Here is a 15,850-nt window from a genome sequence, read left to right on the forward strand (position 1 = left end):
TGATTGCTTTCTCATATGTGCTTTGACCAGGGGGCTACAGCAGAGCCTGTGACCCTGTGCTCAAACCAGCGACCTTAGACTCAAATCAGCGACCTTTGGACTCAAACCAGCAACTATGGGGTCATGCCTATGATGCCATGCTCAAGCCAGTAACCCCGTGCTCAAGCTGGTGAGCCCGTGCTCAAGCTGGTGAGCCCGCACTCAAGCAGGTGACCTCAGAGTTTTGTACCTGGGTCCTCTGTATCCCAGTTCGATGCTCTATCCACTGTGCCACAGCTTGGTCAGGCAATATTTTTGTTTATTTAAAATTATTTTGTTGATCTTATATTCTATAAGAATACGGGGGTTTTCGGGTTATGACACAGTTCCATTCCTACAACAGTGATGTAACCCAAATTTTGGTGTAAGTCTAAACATATCCTAGCCTAAGTCACTTATCTATCCTAACATAGTTGTAAAATCATAATCTGGAACATAAAAACACAACTAAGCCACAAAAAAATGAAAAGAACATAAATATACTGTACTGTACAGTGTACTGTATGTAGTAAAAGAAAAAATGACAAAAAAAATTTCTTACTTTTATTCCTGTGGTTGGCTTGCATACTGGAAGGGACATTGCAAGGTGAGAGAGAGTGACCTATTGGAAGGAGGAAGCTGGAGAGGCAGGAGAACCTGCAGAAGGTGCTGGAGATACTGGGTCAGGTGAATCAGGATTATCTAAGGAACAGGCAGGAGATGCTGGAGATGATTCTACCTGTACTACAGGTGTTTCATCTCAAGAAGCAGCTGATGTAGAGCATGCAGGGGTCTCCAAACTTTTTACACAGGGGTCCAGTTCACTGTCCCTCAGACCATTGGAGGGCTGCCAAATACAGTGGTCCTCTCACTGACCACCAATGAAAGAGGTGCCACTTCCAGAAGTGCAGTGGGGGCTGGATAAATGGCCTCAGGGGGCCGCATTGTGGCCCACGGGCCGTAGTTTGGGGACACCTGGCAGGATCTGTTGCAGGCCTCTCTACCTTCTTAAAGACTTGTTCCAGGCTAGTCAGGAACTAGTTTGCCCACATAGTCTATAAGTATGACACTAACGGCGTAAACCAAAACACTCATGTCTTAATTTCTTAAAGTTTCTATAGGAGTGAGTGTCGTAAACTCAAAACGTCATATGTCAAGACTGCCGTAACCCGAAGATCTCTGTAATTAGATTAACGTATGAATTTTTTTTAATTTTTAAATTTTATTTAGAAAATTAACTTTAACAGGGTGACATTAATCAAAAAGTATATAAATTTCAGGTGAACATTTCTATAGCATTTAAACTGTTGATTATATTGTATAGTCATCACTCAAAATAAAATAATATTCTGTCACCTTATATTTGTCCCTTTTTACACCCTTCCCCCTTAATATATAAATTTTTTTTTGTTTTTTTTTTTTTTGTTTTTTTTTACTTATCACCAAATAGCCCTTAGGAAAATTCGTGTTAGTTTAAAATTCTAGTATCAGTATTTAACCACACCCTTGTTAGTAGTGTTCTCTTTATAAAAGTCTTTCTTAACTTAAGACACAAAAGAACTCAGATTTCACAGTTTTGATTTCGTATACTCCTAATGATAGTAAGAAAATTTTTAACCATGTATTTTTCTTTCTAAATTTAGTATGCCACTCCCCTATTGCGTTATTAAGTTGGAAAGCTATATAATTCTTAATACTGTATATACACTTAAAGTTTTCAAGAACAGTTTAAAATTTTTCTTTTATATTTACTAGTTATTTTTTACTTTAAAATTTTTCTAATTTTATACTGTTAAACTTATTAGTATTTTTTAATGTATTTCCTTTGTACCAAATATTTAAGAAAGATATTATATCAGTTCTACACAAATTCTTTCAGAAAATATAAGACAAGGTAATACTTATCAACTCATCTATGGGTCCTGGATTACTCTAATCCAAAATCCACACAGTACAAAGAAAGATAACCACACACTAATACCCTACATAAACATAGATCCAAAACCTTAAGAAAATTTTAGCAAATCAAATTCAATAATATATAAAATGGGTAATATGTCAGAGATAAATGGGGTTTATCATGGGAGTACTAGGCAGGTTAAACTTCTGAAAATCAATGTAATTTATCATCTTAAAAAAACAAAAAATCATAAAATCTTCTCAGTATGTGCAGAAAAATCAATTGACAACAAAATTCAATGACCATTTAGAAAAAGTACCTCTCATTAATCTAGGATTAGAAGGGTACTTCCTTAACCTAACAAGGGCATCTATTTAAGAAAAACAAAATAAAACATAGCTAATATCACACTCAATGGTGAAAGATTAAATCTTTCTCCCTAAAATCAGAAATAGGGCAAAAACATCTGCTCTTATCACTTCTATTACTCAAGTTCTTAGATTGCCTACACAGAAAATCCCAAAGAACCTACAAAATAGCTATTAAATCCAATAAATGAGATAAGCAAGTGAAACCGGAAAGCTGGTGTTCATGCTTGATTTTGCTGCTTTTCTGGGCCTACAGCTGAAACACAACTGAGGCCTAGATGTTATCCCTAGAGGTTAATGCTTAAGTGTTGTTCTCCGGCCCCTTAGTTCACTCCCCTGTTAAGGGGGTCTGACCTGCATGGCCAGCAGTTTGCTAGGGGAGGAAAAGTTACTCTGGAGGCAAGGTCCTTGTTTTCCCAGTTTTGTCCATTGTTAGGCACCTGGGACTTTCTGCCCTGGTGGCCCTCTGTGCCTAACCAATAGTCTTGGCTCTGCTACTGTCTGTCTAACTGCTCTCCACACAAGCTGGCAGGTTACAGTGTCAATGGGTAAATGTATCAATCATGTTTTTATATTCTATTAATGGAAAATTAGAAGTTGAAATTTTAAAACAGCACTACTTACACTTAAAACACCAAATACACCTGACCAGGCGGAGGCACAGTGGATAGAGCGTTGGACTGGGATGTGGAAGACCCAGGTTCGAGACCCCAAGGTCACCAGCTTGTGCGTGGGCTCATCTGGTTTGAGCAAAGGCTCACCAGCTTGGACCCAAGGTCGCTGGCTTGAGCAAGGGGTTACTCTGCTGAAGGCCCACAGTCAAGGCACATATGAGAGAGCAATCAATGAACAACTAAGGTGTTGCAATGTGCAATGAAAAACTAATGATTGATGCTTCCATCTCTCCCTGTCTGTCTGTCCCTGACTATCCCTCTCTCTGACTCTCTCTCTGTCTCTGAAAAAAACCAAAACAAAAACTAAAAACACCAAATACTGTGAAATCTTTAGGAAAACTACAAAACATGTACAAAATGTGTAAGATAAAACTCATGAAAGAAAAAAAAGCTAAATAATTGGAGAAATATAGCATTTTCATGGATCAGAAAACAGTATTAGTAAGATGTCAGTTCTTCCAAAATGGACGAACTCAATAAAATTTCAACCATAATCTAAAACAACCAAACAATTTTGAAAAGAAGAACAAACTTGGGAGACTTATACTACACAATTTTCAAACATATGAGCATGGTAGTGTGGTACTATTAAAAGGATAGATTTATAGAGTCTAGAAATAGACCTACACATATGTGGTCAATTGATTCTCAATAAAGATACAAGAGCAATTCAATGTAGAAACAACTGGTAGTGAAACAATTTGATATCCATATGCAGAGAGAGAGAGCAAGAAGAAGTGAGAGAAAGGAAAGGAAAAAAAAAAGAAGGAAAAAGGAAAGGAAAGGAAAGCCATATCTCACATACAAAAATGAACTAAAAATAAGTCAATAATTAATGTGAAATCTAAAGCTATAAAATTTCTAGAAATAAGCACATGAGAAAATCTGAGTTAGGCAAAAAATTTCTTAGCTATGACATCAAAGCTATAATTTAGAAAAGAAAAATTGATTATTTGGACTTCTACAAAATTAAAATCTTCTGTTTTTGAAAGACAAGCCACAGAGTGGGAAAAAGTATTTATAAATCGCGTAACTGACAAGGACTTTCACCGAGTATATATAAAGGACTCTCAAAACTCAGTAATTAGAATATAAATAATCCAACATAAAAAGGAAAATATTTTTAAATTCACCAAAGAAGGTATTCAAATGACTAATAATTATACAAAAAGAGCCTCAGCATCTTCAGTTACAAGGAAAATACAAATTAAAACCATAGTGGGATACCACTGTATAACTATTACAATGGCTAACATGAAAAGAACTGACAATAACAAATACTCATGGTCAATAGAGCAGGGATTTTCAACCTTTTCACCCCATGGTACACTTCAACTAATTACTAAAATTCTGCAGACACCAATATATATATATTTTTGCCAATTCGGCAAAAAATAGGTATAGTTTACACCAGATGGCTATTGTTGGGTTGGTAGTTGTCATTTTTTTTTTAAATTTTACAATCAAAAGGAAAAGAGGTAAGGGTCCCTGACTAAATAGTCAGGTGTTACATGTTTTACAAATTGTTGTGGCACACCAGTGGATGAGTTAAGGAAATTAATTCTTTCCAAAATAAAAGCACCTGACAAAGATGACTTCACCACTGAATTCTAACCAAACATTGGGGAGAAAATATTTTGCACTACCATGTAAATTCTCCCAAGGAATATAAAACAAGAAATACTCTCTCTCTAATACTCTAACTTGATGTCAAGATCTGAAGACAACAAGGAAAAGGAAATGACAGGCTAACACATTCATTAACCTACACACGAAAGTCCTAACCCAAATATTAGCCAAATGAATCCTGCAGTGTATAGTAAGGTTATTATTACATCCTGACCAAATTGGTTTATTTCAACCATGCAAAGTTGATTTACAATAGAATATCAATTGATATAATTTACCACATTAGCAGATTAACCATATAATTACCTTAATTAATATAGAAAATTAAAATCCACCAGGCATTTATTGTTAAACAGAACAAAACTTTTTACAATGGTTATTGAATACAAAATCAATATGCAAATTAGCTCCATTTTTATATTTATCAGCAACAAATATTTAGAAAATCAATTTATAAGAAATCACTGAGCCTGACCTGTGGTGGCACAGTGGATAAAGCGTCGACCTGGAAATGCTGAGGTCGCTGGTTCGAAACCCTGGGCTTGCCTGGTCAAGGTGCATATGGGAGTTGATGCTTCCTGCTCCTCCCCCCCTCCTCTCTCTCCTCTGTCTCTCTCCCCCTCTCTCTCTCCTTTCTAAAATGAATAAATAAATTAAAAAAAAAAGAAATCACTGAAAATATAAAATAATAAAACATCTAAGGGATAAATCAACAAAATATGTGTATAAAAGTTTTTTGATAGAAATTAAAGAGAACATAAGAAGACATGCCGTATATCGATAGCACGCTAGGAGATTGGAAGACAACCTTTTGGAAGGGATTTAAAAATGATGATCCCTATTTCTTCAATTATGTTTGGTTTGCTCTTTCAGAATTTGATGCATAACGACATAATTGAACTAGATAATTTGAGGTTTTTCTTTAAACATCATAAACACTTTCCCACAGAATTTATCTTTTCTTATCTCAATAAATTGTTAAAATATCAAAATGAGTGCTTTGCCCACTATAAGCCATAGGCATGCATTTATTCAAAGATTTCAGGGACCACATTTCCTATTATATCGCATAATAGTCAGTTCTATGCTTGGAATTTTAAAAAGTAATCTTAATACGCATATTAGATACTGAATTGTTTAGACTGGCTCTCTACGCACCCTACATTCATCAGGGAATGGCCTCATATATCCTGCCCTTGGTCACAGGTTGTCATTCATTTTATAATTCTGACACAAGAGTTATGCTTTATTAGGTAAAACAGAGAGTGTCTGTTTTAGAAAAATATGATGGAGTTCACAAAATCCAGGAAAATGATGAATTAATGATAGAGAAATAAATGGTTAACAGTTCTAGGGAGCATTCTACGTGCAGAGACCTGCTGCAAACTCTCAGTTCACTAGTCATTTACTCCCCACAGCAATGATACCTGGTCTTGCCACTGTGATCCTGTTTTAGAGGCCAGAAGAGGGAATCCTTACAGTGAGTAACTTGCCAAAAGTTACTCAGCTGGCTAAGCCTGGAATTTGAGGTCACAGTTTCAACCTATTACCCAGCCTTTCAGGTTAATATAAATATATGGATAGTTAAGAGTGTGTGTATATCCTCACATGTGAAAAGAGAAGTTGTGTTGAGTGTCTTAGGGATCACAGGGTGAATAGTTCATTTTATTTCACCAGTTAAAAATGTATGCTTACAAAGTACACCAAAGTTAGCAAATTACCTTTTATTAAAAGAATTGGGCAAAGTCTGCTATTTAGAAAGACAAATATATTATTCTATATAGCTTGACTTTGTAAAAGGTGAAAGACTTATACAATCTGAAGAGAAACCAGAGTATCTACATCTTGAATTTGGAGTTAGAATATATACCCAATGTGCACTTGGAAGGAGGTGGCAAGAAACTCAGAACTTTGAATGTAACTTTATAAGGCAGACAGGATTCCCTTGGGACTTCATATTAAGCTATTTTCAGTAGGGAGTACAAATATTTTGTTCAAAATGCTAAGAAACGCAGTTAAAACATCTCCTAATAGGGTCATGAAACGAACAGAAACCATTTGCCCCTCTGCTGTGATATTATCATTGTACATGAAACAGCAGGATTTACTACTGTTTTTTTAATAACTAAACAATAGTCTACTTTGGGTCAATAAATGAAGATGTAGTGAAAAATAATTTTTAATAAGGAGTACATTTTTTAATTTGATGCAATTTTGCATCTTAACTCATTTGAATGACAATTTAGTCTCAAGATTAGTTTGTATTTTTCTTCTGTGTTATTGAAAACTGGCTGTTACCTTTCATAGTTCTTTACAATTCTTGTAGTATGAAATTCGGTGCTAAGCTTAAATATTTGTAGCCTGATTGCCCTTTTTTTAACTTAGTGAAATGAATTCCAATATTTGTAGAGCAAAATAATAATGAACTCCAGCCACTTATGGATAATCTTTTACACTTCGGGGTACTTAACTATTAAGTCTAAAGTTGAGTAAATGTAACACTTCTCTGCCTGTAGGAAGCATAAGACTAGACAGGCCAACTCTAAAGCAAACAGTGGAGTTCTCCACCGTCTAATCTCCGTGGCTCCCTTCCCCTATGGGGGGAGTGTCCAATGTCTGCTATCACAATTTTTTCACTGAATGGGCTCTGATAAATATCAGTATTCTTACCTTAGTGAAAATTAAAATTCCTGTATATTCTTTCCTTAAAGGATTTTTGTTTTAAACCTTGTTTACAATATGACATGGGAAATATTATTCTCCCCCCATAAAAACACATTTGAACATCAGAGATTAAGAAGAGATGTTATTAAAGATAGAGAAGTAGCCTTGAGAAGTATATTTATGACCACAAATCAATGCATAGCTAGTCCCAAAACAAACTACAATAAATTGCATGAAATCATAAAGGAATCTGAGGTGCTTGAATAGTAAAATCTCAGAAGTAGATGGCACCTAAGATTCACTGTATTCTTTCCCCCTACCCAAGGCAGTAATACTCCATAAGAACACTAATAAGAGAGTCAACAATTTCTACCACTATTTTAGCTGTTCTTATTAAAACAGCTAGATTCCAGAAACTTTTTGGCAAGCTGCTCTTCAACTGCAGAAGTGCATCTGCTCAGAAACCCAAAAATACATGTTTCCCAAAGGAATCAAGTATGTTCTTTAAAATCCTGGCTGTTCATAGAATGTGATAAGCATGAATTTTATTGCAAGTTAATTCTACCATGGTGGTGGTGAGGTTCTTCGTGCCAGATTAAAGGGTGTTGAATACAGTAGGGCGATGACTCAAAATAAGGACAGGGAGCTGCGCACTAAGTGATGTATGCTCCGATCTTGGATGCATATTGGCATCAAATTTCAGAAAGTTAAGAAATAATGTTTCACAATACAGTTTTATTTCATAATTTAAAGTCATTAAACATTAAATCTGCCATAATACTTGGACACAATAACCAAGGAAGGAAATCTGGACCAAATATATCCTTTAATTAACAGAGCCAATGGGGTTGGAGAGCAGTTCCTGAGTTTCGGGCACATTGGCATACTAAGTGCCTCTGAGACACTAAAACTTAGGCCAAAATTTGGACAAAAGGACTAAGTTGCTGTCTGTGTACATTTATATATGGTATAATGCACTCTCGATGCTTCTAAAAATATCATAATTCTACAAATTTTTATTTTTTATATAAATCATTAAGTTTTAAATGTAGTCAGGAGATGATATTACTGCACACACATCGAATTGATAAAGGACCTTTCATTCCTTTAGACAGAGTGACGAACCGGTCATCTCCAGTGTGCTTTACACACCTTGCTCTCTTACTTTTGGACATTTTCATGACTCATGTATGTAGAAAGAGTTATATTAATATTCGATGACATATAATCAACCATTTAAAATCATTTCTATTCTAATCTGGGTAGAACACAGAAGACATTTTGAAATCTAATATTATATAAAATATAAATGCTACACTTATGAAAATATGTGGATACTAGTTATTGGCAGAGATTAATTTCAAATAAAAATGAGGCAATTATACTGTGCCACACTCATTATTGATATGAACAACGTAGATTTTATGTTTTAAGACTTAATTTGATTATTCTGTGAATTTTACTCTTTAAGGGAGATTTGCTCATGATCCTGATTCTAATTCAAAACACATTGTTCTCCTCGCTCTTTATTGTTGTTGTGCATTTGTTTTTGTTTTTTGTTTCTTTGACCACAATATGCTTTTTTATTAGCTTTAAATGCACTGGGTGACTTTCAGAATATTTCATAATCAGTATTTTCTCTTTCAGTACCCTGAGAAAACAGAAATATTCAAATTATGGTTCCATAAATATCTGTGAGGAATAATTACAATGTCTTATTATACGTTTCCTAGGAGAAAAGCATCCTCACGATTTCTGTAGGAACAGAAATACTAGATGTTTCTGGAAGGTAATAATACAAATATGGTCTCTAAGATGTCCGTCGGTCAGCTTTTAAAATTTAAAAGCTCTCTATTCCATTATTCTTCTTTATTCTGCCCCTAACTCCCTCTCCCCAACACTGCCAGTAAATAAATGAATAGATAATTTAATTTTAATTTTTTTAAATAGCTTTGCTTTACAAAGGTTTTTGTATTTCAGATGGTTCTTACAAAACTTTTGGGTAATTCAAGAGCACACTGATCAGAAGCACATGTGATTGAATTCCCTTTGCGATTCACATTCAGGGTGAAAGAACTTGGCAACCTGCAATGGCTTAACAACAACAACAACAACAACAACAAATCAAGAATATTCAGTTTCACAAGTCTCTACGTTTCTTCCTAATTCATTTATGTTTAAAAGGGGAGCCTGTAGCCTGACCTGCGGTGCAACAGTGGATCAAGTGTCGACCTGGAACGCTGAGGTCGCTGGTTTGTAATCCTGGGCTTGCCTGGTCAAGGCACATATGGGAGTTGATGCTTCCTGCTCCTCCCTCCTTCTCACTTTCTATCTCTCTCTCTCTCTCTCTCTCCTCACTAAAAATAAAATAAATTTATAAATAAATAAATAAATAAATAAATAAATAGGGGCCTGTGCTGGAGGCCTAAATTAGAAACACTATGTAACTATCTGACTAGTATATAGTAATACTGTAGCTACTATTTTCAGGGACTAGCACCTCATTGGCCACCCACCAACTTAAAATTATCTCAGTGTGAAGGAGAACCAGAAGTGTGATATATGGTCATTCTACTTATATCCAAGTCTGTTGCATGTCATTGGTGGGCTCTAAACTCTCTTATAGTAAGAAAATAATTTATCGTACTCCTTTTAACCTGAAGCAAAAAAAAAAAAAAAATTCAGGCTTTTATTTTTTTATATTCTTAATTTTCTGCCAGAAACATTCTGATCTGTGTGCTTATAATTTCTGTAGTACATATTTATCATACAGCAGGCTTACTGTGGTGGACCAAACAGCTCCTTCCTCCCCTTCCCTGAGCTTGTGCTAGTGGATGCGGCACGGGACTGATCTCTGCAGAGGATGTTGGCTGAAGCGCAGCTTTGGGTAGAGAACTGTGCTAGCAATGCACAGGATCAAGACGCAGTGAAGGTTCAGGGAAGGAAAAGATTTTCAGTGGTCTAGGTAGGAAGAAAGGATGCTATAAATCCGAAAAATGGAAAAGGAAGTAGAAGAGTAAAATTACACATGAGATGGTTTAAATATAAAATCACCAGGATTTGCTAGCTGCTTGATTTTGGAAATCAAAGATGAATATCACCGAAACATAGTTAAATGATGAAAAGAAAATATAAGAAGCTTGAGAAAGGGAGTAATATGTTTAGGTTTATATATTTGTTTTATATGTTTATATGTTTATATGTAACAAATTCCTCAAACATCAGTTTAAAAACCTTTGTTATCTCACAGTTTCGTGGATCAGCAGTCCGGGCATAGCTAAACTGGAAGCTCAGCTCAGGATTTCACCAGACTGCAGTCAGGGAGTCGACGGGGCTGCATTCTCATCAGGAGGCCTGACTGGGAACATCCACTTTTCTAAGCTTTTTCAGGTTTCTGGTAGAATTTATTTCTTTGCAGCTGAATGACTGAGGGTCTCAGTTTCTCTCACTGGTTGTGGGGTGGATGCTACCCTCAGACCTTAGGAGAGTTTCTTGTCATGTGGCCCTCCCCATAGTGAGTTCCAACTGTGCCCGTTTACTTCTTCAGGGCCAATGGGAGGAGCTCTAACTGCAGTCTTGCACAGCATCATTTAACAAAAGCAGTGGTATTCCATCATCTTTGCCATACAGTATAACCTAACTGAGGGAGTGAAATCCCCTCACCCTTGCCGTATTTTATTGGGTAGGAGAAAGTCACAGGTTCTACTTTCATTCAAAAAGAGAGGACTGACTGGGGGGCAGGGGTCCCCTTACAGTGTGTCCATTACAGTTTAGTTTTGCTGTGCTTCAAGTGTTAGAGGAGTTTTCTGGTGAAAATCATTAGCATGATAAACCGGACAGTGCACATGAAGAAGATATTGTTCTCAGTAAACTTTTGATGGTGATTTGAATTACGTTACTACATCTTCATAATACTATTTTACTCCACTTATGCTGGGTAAGTCCATAAACTCTAGAGAAGTAAAACTCACTCTGACAATAAAAAATCAAGTATTTATCAAGTGATGCTGGAAAGAAAACTTAGAAAGATATGTATAATGGCAGCAGGCACACAGGGCTAGAAAGCATGGAGATGGATGCTTATTCCTTAAAGCCAAAGTTAAATCATTTAATTTTCTTATCTTAAAAGCTTCATAACACATAAATTGGCAGCCTCTCAGCCAAGTATCTCTTGGAAAAGGAACTAATACCTCCCACTACACTCAAGCGTCTAAGCCCATCTCCATCTGACACACAGAGGTTACTTCCAGTCTGCTCTCAACAAGAGCTTGGCCTTTGAATATCATTGGGGAACGGAGATGGAGAAACAGATAGTATGCCAAAAATCAGTGCTGCATTATTACCTGCTCTTCTTTTTCCCTTCTTCTACCCTTAAGTGACTAAGTAAACTGAGCATAGATTGCATACAATTATGGTCTTAATCTCCTTGTATTTCATTTCTGGTGGCTATAGGCAGCAGCTACTCTATTCCCTAAAGGCAGAAAGTAGAACAAAAAGATCACCATATTCCACACAGAAAAAATGATCAAATAGCTCTATAAAGAAGAATTTCCTTCTGCCCAAATTTTGAGTTAGTGACTTTATGTAATTATGGGTATAAAAAGCTACTTCACCCTGGCCGGTTGGCTCAGCGGTAGAGCGTCGGCCTAGCGTGCGGAGGACCTGGGTTTGATTCCCGGCCAGGGCACACAGGAGAAGCACCCATTTGCTTCTCCACCCCTCCGCCGTGCCTTCCTCTCTGTCTCTCTCTTCCCCTCCCGCAGCCAAGGCTCCATTGGAGCAAAGATGGCCCGGGCGCTGGGGATGGCTCTGTGGCCTCTGCCTCAGGCGCTAGAGTGGCTCTGGTCGCAATATGGCGACGCCCAGGATGGGCAGAGCATCGCCCCCTGGTGGGCAGAGCGTCGCCCCATGGTGGGCGTGCCAGGTGGATCCCGGTCGGGCGCATGCGGGAGTCTGTCTGACTGTCTCTCCCTGTTTCCAGCTTCGGAAAAATGCAAAAAAAAAAAAAAAAAAAAAAGCTACTTCAAACCCTGGCCGGTTGGCTCAGTGGTAGAGCATCGGCCTAGCGTGCAGAGGTCCCGGGTTCAATTCCCGTCCAGGGTACACAGGAGAAGCACCCATCTGCTTCTCCACCCCTCCTCCTCTCCTTCCTCTCCGTCTCTCTCTTCCCCTCCCACAGCCAAGGCTCTATTGGAGCAAAGTTGGCCCTGGGCACTGCGGATGGCTCTGTGGCCTCTGCCTCAGGCGCTAGAATGGCTCTGGTTGCAACAGAGCGACACCCCAGATGGGAAGAGCATCGCCCTCTGGTGGGCGTGCCAGGTGGATCCCGGTTGGGCGCATGTGGGAGTCTGTCTGACTGCCTCCCCGTTTCCAGCTTCAAAAAATACCAAAAAAAAAAAAAAAGCTACTTCACAGGGAAATATTTGGGACCTTTGTGACAAAGGATTGTTATCTTTCATAACTGAAGAGTCTTTAAAATCAGTAGAGTAAAGATGAACATAATAATGATAAGATTAAATAAAAAACATCAAGAAACACATGGTTAATGTGTTTATGAAAAAAGGATCAAGCTTATTTAAAATTAAAGATATGTAAATTAAGCAATAAACTATTTTATCATATATACTAAGAAAATTATTATACCCAGATGACAATGCCAAAAAAAAAAAATTAGTACTTTTAAGTAGCTGGAGATGGCATAAATTAGCACCAACTTCCTGGAAGACAATTTCAATAAACACTGAAAGTTCTAAAAGGTAATGATTCTTCGCACCAGCAATTCAATTTCTAGGAATTTATCATAAGAGGGGGAAAAATGAAACTGAACTTTAGTGATTTTTGTCACAATTGGCTTATATTAGGAGAAAATAATATTCACTAATAAGATGTTAGTAAAGATAAGTTATGGGCTAGTCATAGTTTAAAATACTACTAGCTTGCAACAGCCTCTGTTAACCTGTTTTCTCACTCTGTGCCTCATTCTCTCTTCTAAAGGGCACTGCCAGCCTCACGCCACCCACAGGTGAGTTTGTGCCACCTAACCCTTTATATGCATCCATACCCCCATTTGCATAGCTAATAAGATGTGAGTATATAACACTAGCCCAAACAAATTTGCTCCCCACAGATAGATGGGATATAAAACTGAGACTCATGGATATAGATAAAAATGAAATGGTCCCGGGGAAGAGGGGAGGGATGGGGAGTAAAGAGGAATAAATACACAGTGACAGAAAATTATAAGACTTTGGGGGATGAGCATACAATGAAATCAGCAGTTCAAATGGTATAGAGGTGTTCACCTAAAACCTGTGTACTCTTATTGATCAATGTCACCCCGTTAAATTTAATTTCAAAATAAAAAGAGAATTTACTTTCTTAGAAGTTTAGAGATGGAAATAAGAGCCTCTAGTAAATCTGTACTTTAATTAAATGGAAGACCTGTGAACTCAGATGTTGTGGAGGGGCCATTTACACAGAGAAGAAAAGATAGTGGCCTTCAGAGAAGAAGAATGCAGCAGAGAAGCAGAGAAAAGCAGGGGGAGGAGGCATTGCAGGGTGAGTCAGGGCCAAGGTCAAGCATCAAGCTTCAAAGGTTTTGATCTTTGACAGAATTGCAAAGAAGGAGCTCAGTTTGGATACCCTGTTTTCTACTTCTTAGCCTTCCTCCTCACCTTCTTGTTTCCACTGAGTGTTGTGTGTATTTGTCACTTAGGGCTTCCCAAGAAGGAAGGACTTCCTAATGGCACTTTAACTTCCTTTTTGGAGGGTGACCAGCCTCCAGAACTCACCACCACCATTTGTTGTTTTGGTGATAGGGTCATCCAGGTGCATGCATCTCATCATGGAAACTGAAAACGACAGATGCCCCCTCCTCACCCCTGGTACAGGCAGAGGGTAGACTCCCGCCCACACACAGCTCTCTGCCTGCCCTTTGAATCTTAGAGAGTGGCATCCCATCCACACTGTGTGCTTCCCACATCTTGGAACTCTGTCAGCCTACGTTCCCGCTTATTCCACACTCACCCCTAAGCCTCCCGCTGCCTTTCTGAGTCTCTGGTAGCCTTCCAACATGTTTCCTCTGACTAAGCCGGTCAGAGCCAGCTTTGTGGGAATATTTAAAAATATATTAATATATAAGCTTTTCTTTCTCACATGTCCTCGTATATGACACCCTCCCCACCTCAACCAGTGGAGCATTGGCAATTACCTTAAGGAGATTTAAAATTAAAACAGGAATGAGGAGTAAAAATGAGTCCCTGTTTGGCTTTTGATTTCCAAAATTTGATTTTTTTAAATCCTCAGTGATATTTTCAAAACTGAGGCTTTGTTTAAAGGGATAATGTTTTTCTAAATACCCTAAACTCCAATTTCCATATAAGGCTATAAGCCTAATTGACTTTGGTTCTAGAGTTTTATTAGAACTCCAGAAAGATGACAAAGAATATTCTGCAAGGGATACGCTCAATATGAAGAAGGAAGAGGAAGACAGTCTTTTGCCATGACAGGAAGTCACGTATCTCAGAGGGGATGCAGTTAAGGTGATGAGGTGCCTGGTTCCCTCGTCAGAACTGGATCAGCCACACCACCATCCCTATGTCTCAGCCAAAGGGAGAAAGCAAGGTGATTCAAATGCCCATGGAAATTTGAATAGGTTAAGTGACAGGCTGATGCTCTTCTCTATCAACAAGTCAAACGCTATGCAGCAGTCATTGTAGAGGAGGCATTCAAGGAACTACCCTAGGGGGACTCCAATCTTCCCTCAGCCTGTGCATAGCATGCCGGAGACCCACAAGCTCTTGTGTGGTCAATGAGGAATGTAGAGATGTCACAGGACTGAGAAGGGTTTCTGGATTGGGAAAAGGAGAGCACATAGTATAGAAACCTCACAACTTAGGGCAACTGGCAAGAATGAAGACATTAGAAGTTGGTACCAGCCTAATAGTAAGAAATTCAGTTAAAACCATCCCCAAGACAAAGGTCACCTGCACAGGACTCTTTATGTAGCAAAGAACATCAAGAAGACTGAAAAGGCCCTGGCTGGTTGGCTCAGCGGTAGAGCGTCGGCCTGGCGTGCGGGGGACCTGGGTTCAATTCCCGGCCAGGGCACATAGGAGAAGCGCCCATTTGCTTCTCCACCCCCCCCTCCTTCCTCTCTGTCTCTCTCTTCCCCTCCCGCAGGCAAGGCTCCATTGGAGCAAAGATGGCCCGGGCGCTGGGGATGGCTCCTTGGCCTCTGCCCCAGGCGCTAGAGTGGCTCTGGTCGCGGCAGAGCGACGCCCCGGAGGGGCAGAGCGTTGCCCCTGGTGGGCGTGCCGGGTGGATCCCGGTCGGGCGCATGCGGGAGTCTGTCTGACTGTCTCTCTCCATTTCCAGCTTCAGAAAAATACAAAAAAAAAAAAAAAAGAAAAAAAAAGGAAGACTGAAAACAGTGACCCTCCCCAGTGGGCCCCCACCCCCTGCACAAGAAGGTGGGTGCAGCCTCCACCTGCACATTGGAAAGAAAAATGGGGAGGAGACAGCTTTTGTTAGCAGTAGACACAGACAACATTGGGTTCTGAATTGTTGAAAATTAGAGAATTATCTCACAAGAGACT

The sequence above is a fragment of the Saccopteryx leptura genome, chromosome 2 (genome assembly GCF_036850995.1).
Source record: "Saccopteryx leptura isolate mSacLep1 chromosome 2, mSacLep1_pri_phased_curated, whole genome shotgun sequence".
Taxonomy (NCBI): domain Eukaryota; kingdom Metazoa; phylum Chordata; class Mammalia; order Chiroptera; family Emballonuridae; genus Saccopteryx; species Saccopteryx leptura.